The sequence below is a fragment of the Theropithecus gelada genome, chromosome 12 (genome assembly GCF_003255815.1).
Source record: "Theropithecus gelada isolate Dixy chromosome 12, Tgel_1.0, whole genome shotgun sequence".
Taxonomy (NCBI): domain Eukaryota; kingdom Metazoa; phylum Chordata; class Mammalia; order Primates; family Cercopithecidae; genus Theropithecus; species Theropithecus gelada.
The window spans coordinates 12,230,485-12,252,081 of record NC_037680.1 but is presented as its reverse complement, the minus strand read 5'-3'; the positions used below and the strand labels follow the sequence as shown (position 1 = coordinate 12,252,081).

At 47.2% G+C, this 21,597-nt stretch overlaps 1 protein-coding gene across 1 annotated transcript in view; it reads right to left on the bottom strand.

Annotated features, from left to right (window-relative positions):
- MGAT5 (alpha-1,6-mannosylglycoprotein 6-beta-N-acetylglucosaminyltransferase) overlaps positions 1–21,278 on the bottom strand; it is a 327,486-nt gene extending 306,208 nt beyond the window's left edge. Inside the window, exon 1 of the mRNA XM_025405318.1 lies at positions 20,935–21,278. The gene's annotated coding sequence lies outside the window, so the exon portion shown is untranslated. The remainder of the gene's footprint in view (positions 1–20,934) is intronic.
- Positions 21,279–21,597: the final 319 nt, after the last annotated feature.

Below are 21,597 nucleotides of genomic sequence, written 5' to 3'. Positions count from 1 at the left end.
TCCTGACTTTAACCACTCTCAATGGTTAAACACCTAAACTACAGGGCCCCGCCCTTCCCCTCTCAGGCTCAGCACAGCTTTGAACTCACATGGGAACACCTGGGCAACACGTCAGCAACCTCGGGAGGCCCTGAACTCTGCAAGACCAGAATTAAGCGTCATCCTCCCCTTGCACTCCTCAGCCACCTCTCCTCACCCCCTTCACTTCAAGTTCCCCTGCTCTCCCATGGGGACCACTGCGGTCCCCTGACCCCACCACCCCACCTCCTGAGCCAGGCTTGCTCCTGTTCCCTCCTTTTCACACTGCAGGCAGAACAGACCATCTGAAAACCAAATCTGCCCAAGGGATGCACCTTTCAGGTGCTCTCCACTGCTCTCAGGAGCAAGTCCAAATGCATTCCCAAGGAAGGCTTTTCCTGACCTTGCCCCGTCCCCAGCAGCTCCTGCCCTGTCCTCTAAGCTCTGGGAATGCTGACTGCTGCCAGCAATGCTGGAGTTAGCCCACATGGCCCACTGCTGGCAAAGTCTCTCCCACCCCATTCTCCCCAAATTCCGCACATCTTTCAAGGCTCAGTTCAGCCACCACCACCTCAAGGAAGCCTTTTCTGATGCCCTAGATTGGACTAAGCCCCGTCCCTGCCTGCAACTCATTGACATTAGTGTGACTCTGTTTTCCTCATTAGGCTGTAAGCTCCCTGAAGACCTTGTTTATTTCCTCCATCTACCCATCCATCCACCCACCCACCCACCCATGCATCCACCCACCCATCTATCCATCCACTTACCCATCCAACTATCCATCTATCCATTCAACAAAAATGTCCCAAGAGCCTCCATTGGGCGAAGCAGTAGGAATATAATAGCTGATAAGACAGACAAGGTTGCTGCCCATCCATGGAGGCAGACAAAAACATGTGACCACCACATCCCCCCATATTAGTCCATTTTTCTGCTAGAACAATACCACAGACTAGGTTATTTATAAAAATAGAAGTTTATTTGGCTTAAGGTTCTGAAGGCTGAGAAGTCTAAGAGTGTGGTGCTCGGCATCTGGTGAGGGTCTTCTTGCTGTATCAGAACATGGTAGAAAACCATGTGAGACTGAGGAAAGTGAGCTGAACACATCCTTTCTATCGGGAACCCTCAATAACTCTCTCAATAATGAATCCATTCCCAGGATAACAGCATTAATCCCTTCCTGAGGGCAGTGCCCTCACGATCTACCACTTTTTAAAGGCCCCACTTCTTCCTTCTGCTACAATGGCAACTAAATCACCACATTTGTTTAGGAGGGAATATTCAAACCATAGCACTCCCACATCAGCCGCACAGTGTGGGTTCTGGAGCCAGGTTCCCTAGGCTGAAATGCCGGCTCCTTCACTTGTTAGCTATGAAACCTGGGGCAAATTACTTAACCTGTCCCTGTCTTCGTTTCCTCCTCTCTCTAACTAGAACAGTAGTGTCCAGCTAGCACTTTTTTTTTCCTGCTAACTCATTTTGCTAATCTACTTCATGACTAGAGAAATCAGTGGAAAGTATCCTGAACACTGCCTGGGACAAGTTAGCTATTCTCCGATTACTGGAGCAACGGGACTGCTTATGACACGGCCTCATCCAAGACGTAGGCACAGGTGTTATGTTAACCTTTGTGCCCTGTTCCTGATATAAAGCACTCATCAAATGTTTACTGAGTCACACTGGTGAGCCCTACAAGAATGGCTCATTGGCTCGGCATTAAAGACTTTTAGAGCTGGCAGTCACGCTGGATAACATCTGACCCAACTCGCCCACTTTTGTGGAAGAGACAGAGCCTCACAAAGTGGCAGGGAAAGCGTCAGTCCCCAGATCTCCTGACTTGCCAGCCAGTGCCTTGTCCCCCATTCTAAGCAGACTCGTGGCGCCCATGGCAGCACAGCCGCTCTGCATCGTCCCATCTCTCCTTTCCCACGGTGGAACTGCCGCAGCTCCCACACTCAGGCCGCCTCCTTCTCCGCTGGCTTTGCCTTCTCATGCCTCTCCTTTTTCTTTTTCTCCCTGTTTTGTAGCCAGTGGTTCTCCTATTTCCAGGGAGAGAGCTGACCCTTCATAATGACAGCCAGAGATCATTGTCCTCTTCAGAGAGTGGCTCACGCAACTCAGTAGGGCAGGTGCAGGCCGTGAGCCCCCAAGTCCCTCTCCAGGTCCTGCTGGTCACTCCTGATGGAGGAAGGACTTTTCTTCAACACCAGCAAGTTTCACTTTACCTACTTTAGGATTCATGCTTTTACAGGTGCCCCAAGGGTCAGAAGGCAGGTCCTCCCTAAACCTGGGTGTAGAAGGAAGGCCACGTAACAGCTCTAAAAGCTGTTCCCAAATGGCCCAGCAAGTGCATAACCAGCACCCCTCCCTCTGCTTGCTCTGGGTTGCCAGCAGTGGCCTAGCCTGTGGATGGCATGTCATCCTCTGGCACTGCTGACCTGATGACAAGTGGTAATCTAGCAGGGCTGTTTTATAGTCTCCGGTATTTACAGAACCATTCTGTTATGAAACTTTCGCTTTCGTACCTCAGCTGGCTTAGAAGGCTGTAAGAGAAGATGACACCGCGAACAAATAATTCCTGGGGTGCTATGCGAGGTTTTTCATTCCTTTTCATGGCTGGGCTGTAACATCATTTATAAGAACCCTGCATTTCATCCGTCTTCATGTCTGAACCTCCACTGGGTGTGTTCGCACACCTGTGTCTGAAGCTCACAGAGGCACAAAGGCTTGTCACAAGCCCTGGTGGGGCAAAACAGTCTATTTGAGGGCTGGGATTTTTACCTTAACATCTCAGAGTAATGATTATATCATACACAAAATTACCTCATTGATAGCAGCCACGGTCAGAGTGCTAAAAACAAGAGGAGTAAATTTGTATCTACACACCTTACTATTAAAGAATTCATCTGCCATTCTGGATCTTAACAGCCACAGGCTATGAAGATGTTTGCCCTGGATATGAGATTCTGTGACTCTTTCTCCATCTTTCTTATAAATGCTAAAGCAGACCCATTCTTTTAAACGAACAATGGAAACCATTTTTATAAAGGAAGAAACTGTCTTTCCAACAAAACCCTTTCCATGTTTTTACATGAAAGAAGATCTCTAGTAGACATTTCTCTGGCCAAAAAGACCTTTCGCCTAGACTTAGAGAATTTCTCTTTGGCTCTATTCTTGGAGCCAAACTCATCTTCAGAAGGTTCTTCCATCTGTGCCTTACCAATTCATTTGCAGACAGAGTGGCCTGATCTAACAGCATGTAATGGAAAGTAGGAATGATTTAAGATCAGAGACCTGCATTTAACCCCCAATCTGTACCTTATCAGTAGGGGGACCATATATCCCCTTTTATGCCTGTTATCCCAGCATAATCATCAATAGCACCCCTCTTCACTCTCAAAAGCATCCTGATTCGGATGATAAATTATATGACCACCTTGCTTATTATGTGAATCACCCCAGACAACATACTTCACTTTCCCACATGAGTTTCACATTTGTCCAGTGAAAATAAGGGAAGCTAATATACATGGTTATCCCAAACATGACATTAGACAGTGTGCATGAGATGCGGTCACAGGCAGACCCAGTATTCCCCGTACACCAGCAACCATGCTCAAGAGGACTGTTCTCAGAGAGAAAGCATTCTCCCGTATGGGTGAGGTCCTCGCCTTTTGGTTGTCAAGTTGAAGACAGGACCTATATTTTCCACTTTCTACTGTGATATGGGTCTATAAAATGGTAATGGGATCTATCCATGTCCAGCAGCTGCACAATTAATTCTGTCATCCATCTGACCAGAAGATAGACCACACATGGGTATTTTGACTCTTATACTTTAGACCTTCTGGACTTTATTTATGCTCTCCACAAAGCAGGATTAAGATCAAAAATTCACCCCAAGCCAAACCTCTACGAAACAGTTCAAGTGAATGTGGTTCGGGGTGGGGGAGGGGAGTGGTCAGAGATCCTACAGACTGAATCACTACCTCTTAGTGAGTAAATTTGGTGAATTTCTTGCTTTCTCAAGCCAAAAAAAAAAAAAAGGCAATGATAGAAGAACAGCTTCTTAATAAAATTATCTTAGGTATCTCACTTTAAAAATTAGGCCTAGGCCAGACTCATGTCTATAATCCCAGGACTTTGGGGGGCTGAGGTGGAAGGATCACTTGATCCCAGGAGTTTGAAACCAGTGACCAGTGCCACTGCCCTCTAGCCTGGGCAACAGAGCAAGATTCTGTCTCAAAATAATAATAATAATAATAGGCCTAATTGTGCCAACAATCTTGAACACAAATCTGTAATATCAGTCAGTGACTCAGAAAGCAACAAAACTTTGCTATTTCCATTTGCAAAAAGAAAAAGAAAGATGAGATGCTATCCCTTCATTGATAAACTTGTTAAATACAGATACATTCTCTTTAAACAGTAAGAATACAATGTAATGGAACTGCCTCAATGATAAAACTGATCAATAACAAAATCCATAGAAAAATGAAGCAGAAAAAAAAATAGACTATTCTAGTCCAAGCTTCAGCGTTAATATTTTTTAAACAAAGAACGAAAAATTATTACTCCCACTGTCTTTTAATATGGTTGTCGGAGGGATTTGTGTTGAATACAAGAAATCCCTTCCCGCTCTGACTTCTAAAGAAACAGAAAGGAAATGCTCAGCATTTTCATGCTCTAAATATAGCTACGAGAGGAAAGAGATGCCCATGGCAGCACAGCAATGACTTCAAGTCTGGAGACCGGCGAGGCGCAGTACAGTAAGCTCTTCTGTGGACAGTCATTTCCTATCAAGAGAAGTTTCCAGAAACAAAAAAAGGCTGACTCCACTCTCAGAAATCCAGTTATAGCAGCGGCACAGCACCCTCTGGGCTGGACTCACTGAGTGGAAAGCAGGAAGCCAAGAGGAAGTGCATTCCTATAGCACTGACTGCCTCCAAGCCAAGCCCCAATTTCTAGGGGATGTCCCTCTCTCCAAAGCCATATGCCAACAGGAAAACACCCCTGGCAACCATGTACACAACATACTTCTTGGGCAGCGGGGTATTTCTTAGAGTACTGTTGGTGATGATATAACCTTAAAGCATACCAAGAGGAAAACAGGTGGTTAATGTGTATTTAGGGCATTTTCCTGCAGAATGTCTGTGGGTTTTCTCCACTTGAAAAACTGAAACTGAAGCTCAAGTCAGACTTCTGTTTAGGATTCAGATAATTAGGACATTTGGCTTTAAATGAATCATGTACCTTGTAGTGACAGATACGGCTTTGCTGGAGGAACGTTCTGATAAACTTGCCTCCTTGCATATGATAAAAGAGTGAGCCAATAACAGAGCTCAATTATTTGACCAGGTCTAAGAAAAAAAGTTGGAGATAAGCCTACACCCACTCTACACACATAATTGACAGCCTTGGAGGAAGCCCAAGTCAGATGGAGGTCAACTCTTGATGAAGAGGAGGGAAGGGGAGCAGTGGGTATGCAGGGTCTAGAACACACCACAATTCTACTGTATCCCTTGGCGAACTAGGGGCAGCCTATGGACTTCTTCTCAGAAAGACTTTTTTAACGCATAAAATAAAATACACAGGACTGCAGAGGAAATCAATTATATTGAAATATAGTTACCAAAATATTTTTTATATTCATTTATTATTTTATTTATTCATGTATTTTGAGACAGAGTGTCACCCTGTTGCCCAGGCTGGAGTGCTGTGGCGCGAACTCAGCTCACTGCAACCTTTGCCTCCGGGGTTCAAGCAATTCTCCTGCCTCAGCCACCCTAGTAGCTGGGATTACAGGCACCCTGCCACCATGCTCGGCTAATTTTTTATTTTTAGTAGAGACAGGATTTTGCCATGTTGGTCATGCTGGTCTCGAACTCCTGACCTCAAGTGATCCACCCGCCTTGGCCTCCCAAAGTGCTGGGATTACAGGTATGAGCCACCGCGTTCGGCCCCCCATTTTTTTTTTTTTTTTTGAGATGGAGTCTCGCTCTGCCACCCAAGCTGGAGTGCAGTGGCACAATCTTGGCTCACTGCAAGCTCCGCTTCCCAAGTTCACACCATTCTCCTGCCTCAGCCTCCCGAGTAGCTGGGACTACAGGCGCCCACCACCATGCCCGGCTAATTTTTTTGTATTTTTAGTAGAGATGGGGTTTTGCCATATTGGCCGGGCTGGTCTCAAACTCCTGACCTTGTGATCCACCCGCCTCAGGCCCCCAAAGTGCTGGGATTACAGGTGTGAGCCACCGCGCCCGGCCCCACATTTTTTTTTTTTAATTGTGATATGGCAATACCTGCAGCTTATATCTTAACACATTAACACTATCTAGCAACAGGTGCAACTGCCACCATAATTTCAAAGTGGTGATGAATATTGATATTTCAACATACGTGTTAATCATCTCTAATGTGACATGAAAATATTAGATTTCTATTGGTGACAAAGTCACAAACAGCAATAATACTACTGTGCCTTATGTGCAACCTTCCAAAGTAAAAGAATTGCTAAATTTTGTCTAGAAGTTAGTGAAAATGAAAGTGTAATATTTTCCCCTGCAAGCTCACAGGTCTCCCTGAAACCTTGTGTAGTTATGAAACTCATGTGACAACCTAATTTTGCCTTCTACTCCTGCAGTTTTTCCAGAATAATGCAGAAACCTACATGGGAGCCATGGCCCAGCAACAGCCAAAAACTAACTGTATATATGGGAGGGTGGAGGTTGTACAAGGACAGTCCACCACCCATGGGTGTGGCTCGGGGAGGAGCACTATGGGGCCAATATCTCTATTTCTGCTATACCCCATGCATAGGCCAAGGTTTCTTTTCTTTTTGAGATGGAGTCTCACTCTGTTGCCAGGCTGGAGTGCAGTGGTGTGATCTCGGCTCACTGCAACCTCTGCCTCCCGGGTTTAAGCAATTCTCCTGCCTCTGCCTCTGCCTCCCAAGTAGCTGGGACTACAGGCGTCCGCCACCACGCCCAGCTAATTTTTTTATTTTTAGTAGAGACGAGGTTTCACCATGTTGGCCAGGATGGTCTCGATCTCTTGACCTTGTGATCCGCCTGCCTCGGCCTCCCAAAGTGCTGGGATTACAGGCATAAGCCACCGTGCCAGGCCAGTTTGCTTTTTTTAAAAAATGCTTCGCATTAAAAGTATTAATTCAGCTGAATCATTGGGCTAGAGAAAAAATATTACTTTACAATTCATTTCCCCTAGTGCAGTGTTCTAAACCCTATCAGCCCCAAAGCCCCTGGGGCTCATAGTGAGCTTATAACACTCTCTTTACTGTCTGAACCAAATGCTCAGATAACCTACCTAAACACAGTTTCAAACATATACATTCAATGTCCTAAGATTGACACAAAAGACAATAGAGGAAAGTAATTTATGACAAACCTAACGGATTTCAATATGCAATTAGCTGGGCAAGATCACTCTAAAAGACATAATGGAGGCATTAGATGCCTGCACTTTAATGTGAAATTTTTTCAATGCGTCAGCTACAAAGGTGGGCTGATACAGGTGATGTGCTAATTCTATAGGTAGTGTGAGTTTCCAAAATGGTAAATTTCCTAACAAAAGAAAGCACAATCTTTCTTCATTAATTGGAAAAATTGATGTTTACTTAAACTGTGCAACAATTATTTGCTTATACGTAAGTTAGGTCTAGGTTCAGATTTTGCTTGTCCATGATTGTCTAGTGGGTAACAGGAAACATTTTGTGATACACAACTGCTCTACCCATTACAGATGTTTAGCATCCCTGGTCCCCATCCAATAAATGCTAGTAGCTCTCCTCCATCACTGACAATCAAAATTGCCCCCCCCACCAAATTGCTGAAATGCCCCCAATAACATTGTAGGGCCTGGGACTAGGCCAGAGTCCTCTCTCCAGGTGCCATCCCCTGCCCACCTCTGGGTGATCTCAAGCTGGGCACCGAGGGAAAACCAGAACTGGCATTACAAAAGAAAGATCAGCCTTGTTGTGTGGCTTATACCCTGTAACAAATCCCCTTACCCAGAGTTCTGCCCTTGGGACAAGAAAAGCAGAATAAGGCAGGGAGGAGAATTAAGCAGACAGGCAGATGGAAGCAGAGAGGAGAGCAACAAGGATTTCTGGGGTTCCTAGAGCCTCGATCCCAGGCTGCAGAGGGCTCCTGGACCCTATCCCTGTGTTCCTAATGTGAGTTCTCTATTTCCACTGAAGCAAGCTCCAGCAGGTTTCTGTTGCTAGCACTCAGAAGAATCTTTATTAATTAAAGGCATCCAACCACCAGGAAGGACAGCCATCCATCCGAACAAAGGGCAGCAGCTAACATCAAAAATGCTTAGGAGTGAAACCATCCCTACAGGGTTGGTAAGAATTGCATGCCAGCTTCTGGACTGAAATATGGTTACAATGAAGCACTAGTCAGGCTGCACCTTGGCCTGCTTCCCTGTTTCTAAAAGTCACATAGCACTAGATAGTGGCCATTTGCATCCCCATTGTTCCTATAAGTAGGATTTCTGATATTGGGGTCATAAGACAGTTTAGGAATTGATTTGCATCCCCATTGTTCCTACAGACAGGATCTCGGACAGTAGTATCATAAGGCCTTTTTTTTAAGGATGGCTTAATTTTGTTTTTCAGACCCTGAATTCCAACAACCAGTTTGAAGACCCCCTCAGAGAAATGGATCAGCATGAGAATGCAGGTGGTTCACCTCCCTGTCCCATGTTCACCCTGCACTTTTCGACCAATCAACAACCTCCAAGCCTGGCCCTCTCCAAAACCCTTAAAAACCCTAACCCAAACTCCTCAGAGAGATAGATTTGAGGTTTCCTCCCCTCCCCTCATTTGGTGGCCCTTTGATTAAACTTCTTTCTCTGCTGCAACCCAGTTTCTCTCCATATTGACTTGCTGTATGCAATGAATCTATTAAGATTACCGGATAACCTATTCTAATATCAACGAACCGACCTTATTTGAGGGATGTTTCTCAGATTTTACCTAAGCTCTTCATGCTGTAGTTTAAGCTCATTTATTTTGATTCCATTCTCACTGACAATAAATAAATGGGCCAGGGACCATCCTTCACCTGGCATTTCAGATTCTACAAAGACATATCCAGATCCCTCTGAAGGTTTTCTGCCTCAGCTCTTTCTCATCAATCCCATGAGCCACACAACATAAATAACGATGTTGTCCTTTCTTGACAGGCTTGGAAAAATGAAGGTATTGGAAAAATTTGGCCTTTAAGGAGCCAATTAAATCTGAGTTTTAAAAAAATTCCAAAGTCTTTTCAACCACAGAATTCCATGATTTAATGTCTCTAAATTTTATTCTGCTCAGAAATAATACCACCCTAATTCAGAAATGTGGCAATAAGGCCCAGCTGCCAGAAAGGTGTTGTAAGAGAAGCTAGGATCACTGTTTCTTTGCCTTTCCCACTAATGAACTCCATTATATCACCAAAAAAGGCACTGCTGGGATCTAATGAATAAATAACTAGCACTTGAATGGTATTTGTGTCCATTTTAATTCCAGTTAGTTTCCACTGGAAAGCCATATTTAAAAATAAATTAAGAAGGGGGGGCATAACACTACTTATAATGAAACAATTTAGAAATGCTTGAAAAGTTTCCTATATAAGCCAATTGGGTGTAATGTTAGAAGGCGAGGACTTAATTGTTGATTCTAAGTAAACAAAGAAGGGTGAGTTTTCACATCTGCCAGATGTGTTCACTGTCCTCTCTAGAAGGGTATGAGGAGAGCGAAGGGTCACTTGAACAGGGTCTTCCAAATAGAAGGTCACAACTAACTGATGGGTTATGAAATCCATTCCGTGCAAAGATCAGAAAACTTTTCTTCTTGGGCCAGAGAGTAAATACTTGAGGCTTTGCAGGCCAGATCATCTCTATTAGTCACAACCACTGGCCTCTGCTATTGTAGTGTGAAAGTAGCCATAAACAACAGAAGAACAAATGGGATTGGGTATGTGCCAATAAAACTTTATTTACAAAATAGGCAGCCAGTCACCTGTCACCTGACCACTGACCAGAATTTTTAAGACAATGAAATAGAACAAAATAGAAAACACCAGAGGCCACTATAAAGGTTAAGTACTTTTTATGAAACTTTTCCTGCGATTATCTACTTACATACGTGAGTTCTGAGTCAGCACGTATTTCTTACTCTAGGTTGGGGTCAAAAGCCACCATATTAGAAGATAAACAGTTTCAGAAAGGAAAATTAGTCTGTTTCTGAGTGAAATTGGTTAAAATATAAAGGATTTCAATGGTTTTCTAAAAAGGGGAAAAGAGGCAGATACAATGGGCAAGTTGTTCAACCTAAGTACAATCTTAAAAGAATATTAATTAGTTACAAGTAGTAACTAACAAAAGGATTTTTAAAAGGACACTAAAATTACTTTCTGCACTATTCAAACATTTGATATGAGCTGCGCATCAGTTAACAACTGCTCTATAGCAAACTTCCCCCAAACTCAGTGGCTTGCAACAACCATGGATGATTTGCCCATCTCTATAGGTCAGCCCGTGGGTGATTCAGGTGACCCCGGCCGACCTAGACCTGCTCAGGAGACAGCACACAGCTGACAGGTCAGATGGCATTGGCCGGTCTAGGATGGAATCCACAAGCACAAACCTGGCCCCTCCACTGGGCTAGCCTGGGCACGATCTCATGGAGGTGGTGGGGTCTGAAAGTGCAAGCCCAGTTATGTAAAAGGCAATCAGAAACAGCCACTTTTCACAACTCTGCTTATACACAGCATGTGCTAACATCCCACTGGCCAAAGAAAGTCACATAGCCAAATGGGGCGCAGGGGACCAGGGTGGGGGAAGAAGGAAGGAGGAAGAAAAGCTGCAAAGTTATAGGGCAAAGAGTGTGGATAGTGGATACAGGGAGTTCAGGGAGGCCATTAATGGAGGCCATTAGTTAAAAAAAAAAAAAAAATCAATCTACCACAGGCAAATATTTATTGTTTATCATGATCACCCTGGCAGAAGCAGAGAGGTTTTACATTATTTTAAGGTTTTCCATTACCATTTCTCATTGTGTTTTTGCCTTATCGCTTGTAAGGCAGAAAAGCAGAGTGAAAAGAATGCCAATTTCGGGAATGCAGCCTTTTGTACGCTGGCTCTGCCACTTCTGGCTGTGTGACCCTGGGCACGTTTCCTTTGCACCTCAGTTTCCCCACTCTAATAGTAGGACGGCTCACAATTACATAAGCCAGAACAAGTAAAAGTACTCAGCTCAGCATCTGGTCTCAGCAGACCTCAAACCTTATTTAAATACCAATGTTTTTGCAAATAGTTGATTTGAATATGTTCAAAGGGGAGAAGAACAGATCCTGCAACAGTAACCCTTCTTTGCAAAGAAAAACAGTTCTTTTACATAAAGAGCAAAGAACCAGTTCCTTATTTGGAGCTTTGAGGACTGTGGTAGGCAGAAAAAGGGCCCCCAAATATGTTCATCATATACTAATCCCTGGAACCTGTGCTTCTGTTGCCTTACAGGGAGATGGCGTTATATCAAGGACCTGTAGATGGGAGATTATGCTGCATTACCCTGCTTGGTCTAATCTAATCACATCAATCCTGAAAAGCAGAGAATATTTTCCAGCTTGGTGAGAGTATCAGTGTGATGGCAGAGAGACAAGGACTCGGCTGGACACTGCGGGCATTGAAACTGGAGAAGGGGGCACAAGCCTAGGAACATGGGCAGCCTCTAGAAGCTAGAAAAGGCAAGGAGACCGATTCTCCCTTCAAGCCTCATGAAGGAACAGACACCTTGATCTTGGTCCATGAGACCCATAAGGGACCTCTCACCTATAGAATTCAAAAAGAATAAATGTGTGGGGCTTTAACTGCTAAGTTTGTGGCTGTTACAGCAGCAATAGAAGTAATCCTGTAGTATTTCTATTAGAGACTGACAATGAGGAAATAGAAAAGTTACATTTGAAACCACTGAACTAGGAGGAAGAAACTCGGAAACTTAAGAGAGTATTAACCAGACATGGCATCAAAACATGGAAAGCTATCTGGGCACGGCAGCTCACAACTGTAATCAGAGCATTTCGAGAGACTAAGGCAGTAGGATTGCTTCAGGCCAGGACTTCAAGACCAGGCTGGGCAACATAGTAAGACTCCTGTCTCTCCAAAATAATAAAAACTTAAAAAAAATTTAGCCAGGCATGGTGGCACATGCCTGTAGCCCTAGCTACTCAAGAAGCTGAGGCAAGGGAATGACTTCAGCCCAGGAGTTGGAGGTTCCAGTGAGCTATGATTGCAGCACTGCACTCTAGCCTGGGTGACAGAGCAAGACCCTGTCTCTAAAGAGAAAAAAAAAAAAAAGAACAAATAAAACTTGAGAGTTGTATTTGATTCTGCTTACAGAAATAGAGAAAAGGCACTATTATAGAATAAGCAACTCATTATCATGAAAAACACTTTAGAGGAAGAACAATAAAATCTTAATACATAATATTAGCAAGGATCCCCTACCTACACTTCTTAACAAGCTGGCACTAGGGGAAAGGCCATAGTAACAAAACCCTTTCACAGAAACTTTCTGCAGACTTCCTTTAACTGATGGCTACTCCAAACCTGCAGCTCTCTGATCACTCCGTCTTTCTTTTTTTTTTCCTTCTTTCTCTCTCTCTTTCTTTCTTTTTTTTTGTAGAGGCAGGAGTCTTGCTTTGTTGCTCAGGCTGGGCTCAAGCAATCCTCTCATTTCAGTGTCTGAGAGTGCTGGGATTACAGGCATGAGCCACTGTACCCAGCCTCCACTTTTTCTTAAGATAACATTGACAATAAGGTAATAAGCCCTAGTGGTGAGTGGACACATACGCTCACATTCAGAGTCCCAATTTGTTGACCTGCATGAGACCATAAATTGTGCTAAGAGGAAAAAACAATGTGGACAGACTGATTTTAAAAGATGAACTCTAAAAGAGCATAATGAACAAATGGAACCTCAAAACCAGGAACAGACCTAGGAATCTTTTTAAGGACAGACTAAAGAAACTAAAGTTGCCGGGCGCGGTGGCTCAAGCCTGTAATCCCAGCACTTTGGGAGGCCGAGACAGGCGGATCACAAGGTCAGGAGATCGAGACCATCCTGGCTAACACGGTGAAACCCGGTCTCTACTAAAAAATACAAAAAACTAGCCGGGCGAGGTGGCGGGCGCCTGTAGTCCCAGCTACTCGGGAGGCTGAGGCAGGAGAATGGCGTGAACCCGGGAGGCGGAGCTTGCAGTGAGCCGAGATCGCCCCACTGCACTCCAGCCTGGGCGGCAGAGCGAGACTCCGTCTCAAAAAAAAAAAAAAAAAAAAGAAAGAAAGAAACTAAAGTAGCTGAGTGTGCAGAACCCAGCCACGCAGGTACACTAGTAGAACCCTCCAAGTGTAGAAGTTAAGTGATGCATCGCTTTTCAGATAAGAAATCAGAATCACTAAGCACAGAATCGGTCCACATGAAGACAGCTAAGTGCAGAAGCCTCACCTGCCACAGTCGGAGTTCACTCACGATGCCACGCTGCCTGGACAGCTCATCTCGTGACTCCAGCACGCCAGGCCTGGAGCTTCCAGCCTGCACCCATGAGAGCTCCATGACACTCCTTTCTTTATTGGAGCTACGCGTTTCTTTTTTTGTTTTGGGGGGGGTTTATTTGGAACAAGCCTGGGGGCGGGGGGGAGGGGGAACCTTTCCCTTGATGGAGCTCACTGCACTAAGAATTGCAAAGGAGGAATGGTGAACCTGTAAAAGTTGATCCTATTTACCCAGGAGAATTATATTTGTGTGTAATGTACAGTGAAGACTGCCCATATAACAATGTCATCTTTAAAACTGCCAAGCATCATAGCTAAAAATCAAATAAAGGAAGAAGGGGAGAATGTCCCATTAAGAACTTTTTTACAGAGGGAAGGCAATCAAGATGAACAGAGGGGCTTGAAGCCGTGTTTGCAAAGGTCTTACACAGGACTGGGGACACTGCATGATGAAGATTACTGGGGGAAGGGGACAGAGGGAAACTCCTCTTCCCTGCCATATCCTCACCGGGTGGGGCCTCTAACCCTAGGTGCTCTAAACATTACAAGAAAGGGGAGGAAGGAAATATACCAAACAGAAATACTAAGAAAGATGCCAAAGGAAAACAGAGAGATCACACACTGCATGAGGCAAAGACAGTGCTTTTTCTTTGCATCCAAGAAAGAATCGGTCATTCAGAAAACTCACCGGCATGGATGCTTGTAAATAACAAACTGGAGGTGAAAATAACAGATGGTTAAAAAAAAAAAAAAAAAAAGCAGCTGCAAAACCGCAAGAAGACTGACACCAAACTCCCTTACGTTGAAAGGTAGTAGTTACACACTGAATGTGTAGACAGAATCTGGCCCTGCTGGTGGCAGTATGTAAACACCTAGCCACATCCCCAGGGCGCTGTGTGAGGAACCACAGAAGGCTATGAGCCTGGTCATCTTCTCTACTCTTTGAATCTCAATGAATCTCAATTTCCCAAGAGAAAAAATAGCTTCACTAGAGGAAAAGCAGGTTATTTCAGGGCTGAAAGTAAGGACCAAGGTTTTTTATTTCTAAACATACAAAGATAAACATCCCCAAAGAGAGTAACAATAAAGGGCTGATTCTTCTTAGTTAAGCTTTTCAGCTGTCTGCTAAATAGTCTACCGGCATGGGCAAAAACAATCTGAATGTGTTCTCAATCTTCTTTTTAATTTAATAAGGGAATTTCAGTTATGTTACACCTCTTTTGCCACATGTATAGGATTAAGCAAGATGACGAACTGAACAGATCTTTGGAGTGCATTCAATCCCCTCTTACTTCTCAACCTAACAACTAAGGCCCAAAGTGGTCACATGGGCTGAATTAGTGTGTTCTTCATCTACATTTACCTTTATTACTAAACTTAACTCTTCTGGGTGTGCACTGACCAGGCTTAGACTTTAAACTCCTTGGGTAGCCAGGGACTATTTATTCAGCAGAGGCAATCCGAATCAGGAGTAGGTGAGGGCAGGAAAGGAAATGGGCGCTCACTGCTATGTCCAACGGGAAGATTCCACAAAGTGTGGCAATCTCGGGTTCAGAGGAGCATTTTGTGTGGCCCTGCTCTCTCTCTAGGATTCCACAGACACTACGGGAATGTCTTCACAGGCACCGTTTATCGGAAATGTTAAGGAAGAGTCCTGATACCTCTTCCAGGTCACCCCTCACCCACCCCATGCTCCTAAAGAAAGGAAATCAAGGCTGAGAGGAGCCAGCAGCCCTAAAACACAGAATTAGTAAGAGTGAAATGGAAAATCCAGCCCAGACTGAATTCTTATGATGTCAAACTTAAAAGATGACATGAGAAAGGGAACCCTTCATTCCAAAGGACATAGATTCTCCCAGCTGGGGATGATAGGAGGGAACGGGGCCACACCAACCTGCTCCCCACCACATTCCAAGGTGAAGCTGGGTGTGAGCGCACAGTGGGCTCCAGGGAGGAACAGATGCCCAGTAGCCATCAATTCTCTTCCTGTATCATCCCTATAAACAAAGCAGGCAGGCACCCATTATCAACTGTTACCAACTGTTCCTGTGGGACCACAGATGAGATGTGAGGTCCAGCTTTGCCACAGTTGCCTGCTGGTGAGAGTTTGAGAAAGTTCCTCCAACTCTCTGCACGGTGACCTCAGCTAGAAAGAGGAGGGCCCCCCTGCGGTGCCGCTGGGTATCTATGAAGCCCTCTCGGCTTGGGTTGGAAAGAAGGTGCTGGCTATTACAGGACAGGCTCATCAGCCTTAACCACTACTCACAGCCCAACCCGCACTGGCTCTGGACCTAGACCACCCGGCTTCAAATCCTTGCTCTGCCACTCAGTAGCTGTTTGTGACCTTAGCTAGATTTCCTGACCTCACGATGTTACGGTCTCTCCACGTATCAACTGGGAATAACACAGCATCTACCTCATTGTTCAGGGAAATACCTGGAGTACAAAAGAAGCATCTGCAATAATGCCAATCGGGGAAGACAGATGTTTTTCATCGCCATCATTCCTATTTTCTTGCCCACCTTTTCTGATGTTTCTCCACCAAGACATATAATACAATCTCTATGATGATCACCAACATAACACACTCCCACGCGGGGACCCAGACATGGAAAAGACCCAAAACAAATAGAATGGAAGGCTTTTCTCTGTAGGATACTTACAATAAGTTTTAAAAAACATTTCACCAGCATGACAGGACTTATAAGCAGTCTGTGCACCGAACTACAACATTACAGCGTGAAGTTCAAACAGGAGTGGGTGGGTGGCACATGTTCCCTCAAGGGTCATCACAAAGGGATGCAAATAAGTGAGGCTGTTATTATTCTAGGGATAACCTTGAAGTGCTGACATTTTAAAAAGTAAACCTATTGCAAGCACCAGTAGTTAACTCTTACTAGTAACAGAAGTACTTGAGTGTAACTCATTCCTGAGTTCACTTTGTCAGGAAATAGAGTGGAGAAATATTCCTTAGCCATTGCAGGGTGCCACTTGAGCAAGGGTCAAGATCCAGCAGGCATTAATGCCAGCCTGGCAGTGAAGGTGACAAAGAGACAGTGCCAGTTTACAAGACAAACTGCTCCCACTAAACCCAGCCACCATAGCGTATAACCCTTGCCTGTCCTGATTTTTAAGACTGGGCAGAGTCCCGAGAGGAAAGCCCTGTTCCCATTCCAGAAGATTGCGTGTTTAGACAAGAGAACTGTGGGATTTTGAACAAATAAAGTGATTCCTCCAAACCGTCCCATGAACACACATAGCCCTGCAGATATGACAAAGTCAAGGAAGGATGCACTTAATTGTGGCAATGAAAAAAATAAATAAAACTGCCCAAATGGGCAAACGCAAAGCTCGAGTCCAAACTCCTCCGGCTGAGAACGTGGTTACAGTGCTAAGGCTCCTGGGACCCACCTTGGCGGCTTTCCAAGAGCTATTAGTTTGCATTAACACATAGTAAAAGAAGGTCTGATAAATTAAAAGTGAGATAATTTAGGAGGACATCTTTATACCCAGCACCAGCCCAGTGCATGGCACATGGCAGATGCTAGATAAATGCTCATCAGCAGCCAGCATCAGTCACAATTGTGAATGTTGACACAGGATGTAAAACATGTATAGGGATATGGCTTAGATTAGAGACTTTAAGGGTTGGAGAGATCATTACTTAATTTCAAAGAGAAATTTGAAAGTGTAGCCATCTTCTGGCTACTAAGAGTGACTCTATACTTCAAAGCAATTATTAACTTTAAAGGCAGCCTGGTAAAACCTGCACTGACAAGTCCCAAATGCTTATTTATTTCTCACCCTATCTTCTCAATTGTCACCCAGATAGCAATCCCCCCATATAAAATTATTTCCTCCCTTTTCTCAAGTATCATCTGAATTATAGCAGTCAAAACTACCCATCAACCTGTTCATCTGACACCAGGACCCTTCCCCAAACTTTGAAATTCACCACAGGAAACCCCCAGAGACAAAGCTAACAGCACACACTTTCCTGAGGCCTATTATAACAGCATCAACACAGAATGCCACTCCCAACCACTCCTCCTCCATGCCTCCTAGGGCCAGGAGCCCATGACACATAACGAGGAAGGAAGACAATGAGTTCCTACTGTGCTTAAAGCCTCTTGAGAAAGAGCAGAGCAGCCATCTGTCTGTATGACGGGAAGGAGAGGACATAAACTTTCCAACCCAGATCTTACAGATGACTGCTCTTTGCAGTTTTCTACACATCTCTGCAGGGTACACTAGTCACTGCCTGTCCCCTGCCAAAATTAATCCAGGGATGTCTCTGTAGTGCCTTAGATCCTGGGACACATGGAACATTAGGGAAAAGTTGTGTCAAATGTCAGAGTGATACCTAGAACGGTTCCTGGGAACTCCTACTTCCAAAGGCCTCCCCGTCAGCTAGGGTCACAGGGGATTCTAGCATTTCAATGCTTTTGGAGGACGGCTGGGCAGAAGGTGGCTTGGTTATTTTAAAACTAAGAAAATTGAATGGGATGAGAGATTATGTGAATGCCTGTGATTTCCTGAGGTCCCTTCCAGCTTCCAGATTCTACCAAAGAACACGGCATATGCATGTACATACACACACACCTCTTTATAAAAATGTATACAGATGAGGGAATATATATAAATGAGTACTATATTCACACTTCCAAACACAAAGCACTTGAAATGCACACTGCTGAGGAGATCAAAAAGCCCATGAGCTGCTCTGCAGCAGCAGCTGGAGCACACAGTTGCCACCGGCAGATCGGGGCAGAACTCCCCACGCCTCCTGCCATTGCAGTTCACCTTAAAACCAACTGGTGGCTGCTTGTGTAGGTGCAAACCCTGCAAAGCTCCAAAGCAGGACTGCAGATTCCTTTCACCGAATGACTCCAGTCACGAGTGTCCTAGAGTGAAGAAGGCAGGGTGAAACAAAGGAGGAGATGAAAGAAAAAGCCCAAACCCTATACCCAGGCAGAGCCACCCCAGCAGAGGCAGATGCCAGACACAGCAACTTCCTTCTCCTCTTCTCCCAGCCCCTACAAAGGGTGAAACAGTCACCCTCTTGCCCCTCCTCCATCACCTTGCTTTTCAGGGCCTCTCCAAGTAAGGCTGACGACATGGGCATTTAAATGAGCATTTAAAAGCAGGGTGATGGAGGAGGGCAAGAGGAAAAAACTAAATTGGAAAAAACTAAAAAGCTCTCTAGAAAAGAGAGCTTTGCTCTAAGCCGGGCACGGTGGGTCACGCCTATAATTCCAGCACTTTGGAAAGCCGAGGCAGGTGGATCACCGGAGGTCAGGAGTTCGCGACCAGCCTGACCAATAGGGTGAAACCCCGTCTCTACTAAAAATGAAAGATTAGCCAGGCATGGTGACAGGCGCCTGAAATCCCAGCTACTTGGGGGGCTGAGGCAAGAGAATCGCTTGAATCCGGGAAGCTGAGGATGCAGTGAGCTGAGAACGCGCCATTGCACTCCAGCCTGGGCAACAAGAGCAAAACCCCAACTTAAAAAAAAAAAAAAAAAAAAGACAAGAGAGCTTTGCTCTAATCTTAACTGCCAAATAAATCTGAGGATGCCCATCTCAGCCCTGAACAATAGCAACAAAAATAATTTATAGGAAAGAAGTGGGGACGGGGGGAGGGGGGTGCAAATTCATTCACGACAGATCTCAGATGCTTTGCCCTTCATGAAAAAATGTTCAGTGATTTTCTCGGATCAGACAAGGGAGTTCTGATGCAGCCGCAAGGCTTAGGATGTTCATTCATGACACAGAGATTAACACTGGGGAGTCTCTTGGAGTAAAAACCAAGTTGATCAGGTCCTGACAATAAACTGGGGGGTAGGCGGTCAGTTCAACGACCTAGCTTCCCACTCGCATCTCTTTAGAATGAGGTGCTACCTCTAACACTTGGGTCTGGGTGTGTTTACAAGTGCGATGTTGCCATCCACCCGAACCCCACAGAAACCCGAGTTTGCCCCTTCCCAACTTCACAGACCTAGAAGTACCCAACCTCCCCTAACTGGGCCGCCAGAGCCAGGTGCAGATAGCGGCGGCCACCCGGGGCCAGGCCTGGCAGTGGGTCCCAGGAGGGCCGGGCCCTAGACCGAATCCATCCACATCACCCGGTTCCCGCAGCCCTGAGGAGCCGAGCACCCATCAGCGCTCCAAACGCCTCAGGACAATGCAAGCGCCACCCCCTTCCCTCTTCGGCTCTTCCGCGCGGCGGCTACAAAACCGCGGCTTTGTGTGTGACCGCAAGTGTGTGCGCGAGCGTCCCTGGGCTCACACACCCCCTTGCACCCCGCCTGCTCGCCGCGCCAGGTCCAGGCACCAAGAGGGCGCACAGCGCGCAGGTCCACCAGGCTGAGAGTCGCGCTCCAGGCCTCTGGCCACCCCGCCACTGGGAGCAGGAGCTAACACCCACGCCCCCAATCCCGGCTGCGGGGGCAGCGGGGGAGAGCAGAGAGCGGAGCTCAACTGAGGCGAGTCAGGGGCCAGGGGCGCAGAGGAGCCACAGGCGAGAGCGGCGCCCACGACTCTCTAGCCCCGCCGCCCCCAACTTTGCGAGCCGAGGGCCAGGAGTGGGCCAGGAGGGGGCCGGGGCGGCTCACGACTCGGCAGGAAGTTCCCAGGACCGCACTGAGCATGCTCTCGGGGAGTGTGTGCGCGGGTGTGGGCTCTGCGCTCCCTGCAGCCTCCCAGACCCGGCAGCAGCGCTGAGCGCGCCGGCGGGATCGTGGACCCGTGGGCCGTCCCCTAACAGCTGGGGCGCCCCCGGGCCTCCTGGACCCTCAGGCCCGGAGCACCGGCCCGCCGCATGCCTCCTCCCTAGGGGCTCAGGGCCAGCCTCCCTCCTTCTTCCTTCCTCCCTACTGGCCTCTGGCCGAGCCCGCCCAGTGCGCCTGGGTCCCGAGGACCCCGGCCCGGCCCACGCCTGCGGCGTGACCCCCACCGAGCTCCTCCGCGGTCCAAGCGCCCATCTACCATCCCTGGCCGCTCGCCTCCAGCCCGCGCAACCAGAGCTTCCTTTGGACTGTCCCTAGGAAAGCCGACAAGCCCCCTCGTCACGGGGCCTGGGGGGTTCAGCCTCCCCCGGGAGGCGCTGCCGGGGGCAGGTGGGCTCCTCAAGGCGCGTCCCCCGTCTGCACTCCGGGGTCCTGCAGAGAGGCCGGGGCCGGGGCACCCACGCAGGCGGCAGAGGAACGACGGAAGGAAGCCCCCGACCGCGCCGACCCCGGTGCGGGCTCTCCTCGCCCGCGCCCGGTTCCCCGTGCCCCCCGCGGTCCCCTCTGCGTGCATCACCCCGCGGGGATGACGAGCTCCGACGCGATCATCCCGATCCGGCAGCTCTTACCTCCTTGTTGGCAGCAGCAGCAGCCAGGAGCACCCGCCGGCCGCCGTGCCCGCGGGGCCCGAGGCGCTGGGTCGCGACGCCCCGAGCCTGCGGCGCGGCTACCTGGGCTGGATCGCGCCCGGGGCCGCCGCCACCGCGGGAGCCGCAGGGCCGCCGCCGAGCGGGCCGCGGCAGGGACGGTCTGCAAACTACCAGCCTTGGCGGGGCCGCGCGCAGCGCGTCCACACTCAGCCCCGACGCAGCAGAGACGCTCCTCTGGGAGCTCAGTAGACCGGGGCAGGAGTCCGTCCTCAATTCCTGGCAACCCTCCCCTAGTCGACCTCACCAACTTCTCCCCGCTTCTGGGCTCGTGGCTCTAGGAGGCAGAAATTCCGGCCGGGGACGTTTGGCAAACTCCCCGCCCCTGGCCTCGGGCTCAGCCAATTCGGAACGCCCCAGCTTCTCAGGGGCCGTCGGCAAACTCTCAACCCTGTCTAGGAGGACTTCTCCCAGCCACTCTGTTCCGCAGCCCAAGGTGGGAAAGGAGCGAGCGCGGGACCTCCGATCGAGGTCATAAATAATATTCTAACAAGGTCAGGGGCGGTGTGCAGATATTGATATGACAATGCATCCTCCGGAGTGGCGCAGTCCAAGCCCCAAAGGACAAGGGGCCTTACAGCAGCG